Genomic DNA, 2,763 nt, shown 5'->3' with positions numbered 1-2,763 from the left:
CCCCGGCTGCCTACGTGCGTGTAGCGTTTCCGGGTCACGTGGTTGCGCCCGTTACGCATGCGTCGCTCCGGGCTGTACCCCAATCCCCCACCCCACCCCACGCTCACCTCCTTAAACTCTTCTTTTTAAAGTCAAATGGATCAAACTTTTCTTAAAAAATCCCAACTCAATCTGGAATTTCATTGCTGCCCATATATTTAATTCACTTGGAGGAATGCCTGTTCTCTTAAGGCGCAATTACAATATTTATAAATGACCGATAAAACTGTCCAACTTTCATAGGCAACTTTTGTTCTCCTGGTCAATGATGTACTCACACAATTTTTCTCCCCATAAATATTTCATTTGGAACAATCAAAGATATTAGGTTTAAGAACAAATCTTTATATATTAAGAGATGGGTTGATAATAAAATTTTACTTGTTAGTCAATTACTGAAGGACAATGGTCAGCTTTTCACTTATGAAGAATTTCTTTCTGTATATGGTTTCCCTGTTACACCAAGAGAATATTCTATTATATTTGATGCAATACCAGATGGAGTTAGAAGGTTATTGTTGTCTGCTCCTAAAGGTAAAAGTTGTATTATTCCAGGTTTAACTCCTGAAGACATATATATTGGTAACGTGTCCTTTATTAAGTGATAAAGCCACTAATCAATGCGTTAGAAATATTATTCAGAGAGACGTTGTTTCTAAACCTGCAGCCATTTTCTACTGGAATAATATGTATAATGACATAGATTGGAGGAACACTTGGATTTTATCACGAAAATATTGTATGACAAATAAGGTACGAGAAGTTACATTTAAACTGCTTCACAGATGTTATCCAGTCAAGTCCCTTCTTGTAAAATACAAGATTAATATTGACACACTCTGTTCCTTTTGTGGCAATGTGGATGAAACCATTTATCAGCCCCTCACGCCTCAGTGCGCATGCGCTTCCGATGGCCTTACGGTCGCTCCATCCCACTTCTGACACCAATGTAGCGAATTCGGGGGGGCAACCACAGGAACTGCCGCGGCCGGGACGCGAACCCGTATCGCCCGCACCGCGGGAGGTATCGCTAACCGCTCGACTAGAGGGTCAGACCCGCCAGCCAGCGGCCAGCGTGTCTTCTTATCCATGCACGTTACAATATTTTTGCACTGGTTTAGTGGTAGTAATTAGCTGCCAAGATGGACTAGACCACGGACTTCCCGCTAACTTAGATTGACCAATGAGATTTGAGAACTAGACTGCCACTGAAAATGCTCTCACATACAACTGAAATTCCTCTTACATACAACTATTGCATTTCAGTAGTATGTGAGAGTATTTCACATGTGTATATGAGAGTATTTCACATGTGTATATGAGAGTATTTCACATGTGTGTGTGAGAGGTACAGTATGGAATATGGCCTATACGGCCTCTCATAATTTGTGGACGCGTTGTTTGGCATGCGTTTGTAACTGATGCACTGCAAATGAAAAAAAAAACTTTCCATTTTTTTGCAGATGTCATTATGACACTCCAACAGTTTGTCAGTTTTCTTTGGCTCTTTGTTACAAATGCAGATAGGTGTTTGCCCAAGAGCTTTTTTTTGTTTGTTTAACTTTGCTCTTACCTGTTTGACAAAGGGGGCAGATCCAGTCCCTAAGTATGTCAGCAATCTTTAATCATGACATATGAAATTTGATGATGGGACACTAAATGAAAAGAAAAGAAACCATTGCTTTTGTATCCATTCTGCAAAAGCATGTTGCGTTTTGATTGACAGTCTCGTTATGTTGCAAATCTCTTCTCTGTGTGTACCGTCTCCAAAGGACTTCAAGTAAAATGCAGTATCTCCAGAATTGCGTAAACCGTGGCAGAACAGCATCCCAATTTGCAGGGTCGGGAAGAATCCTGTTGATAACCAGCTCTGCCTCTTTTGTATCACGGACACCACATACAATGAAGTCCCAGTATGACCTATCTGTAACAAATAGCTGCTACTGCACCTGGTAGTAGTACTGGTGGTTCTTTTTAAGAAGACGCTCTGAACCTCGAACAAACAAGCAAGAGTTGCGCTTTGATACAAAGGCATTAAAACCATTATCCTTCAAGCAATATGGGCATTTAACCTCACCACATCCCAGACCACAACAGTCACAACTGCACATAAAACCTGGAGTTGCACGTAGCCATGGATGGCCTTCATCAATGAATATCCCACATTGCTCAGTTTCATAAAATCCTCATGTGCTTTTACTGCAGACTTTTCATGTTTGCAGCCACGATCAGTGGCTGCTGTCACAAACTTGAAGTTGCTTGGTTAGCAAATAATTTTTATCAGACAGAGAGTTGTGCTGGGTTTGTATGGCTGGCCTGCTTACTAACAGAGGCACCAATCCTGCCAGCCCTATGCTTGTAAAATAAAGATCCGCTTGCTTCCTCCCTTGTTTCCTCTTCAATTAACTTGATATCAGACGCTGTCAAGCTGATACTAACAGTTGTGCATGCTTGCAATAGACTATGATAATCCATGTCAAGATACTGTTTGTCAAATAAGGCAGGAATTGTTTGCATATGCCTAGTTTTTGGAACAAAGGTCTCGGAGAAGGGGTGTACAACACTCAAATATAACCGGTTTATTTTTGCACATACTAAGTTTCTCAAATAAACCATTGCTCTCAGTGGCATTTGGAACAGTGAGAGTCGGTTTATTCTTTTCTGATCCGGCAACACCTTGATGTTCCTTAAAGCCTGGTGTAAATTGAACTGTTTGAGTACCTT

The sequence above is a fragment of the Lampris incognitus genome, chromosome 19 (assembly GCF_029633865.1).
Source record: "Lampris incognitus isolate fLamInc1 chromosome 19, fLamInc1.hap2, whole genome shotgun sequence".
Taxonomy (NCBI): domain Eukaryota; kingdom Metazoa; phylum Chordata; class Actinopteri; order Lampriformes; family Lampridae; genus Lampris; species Lampris incognitus.
Note: the sequence above shows the minus strand (reverse complement) of the source record.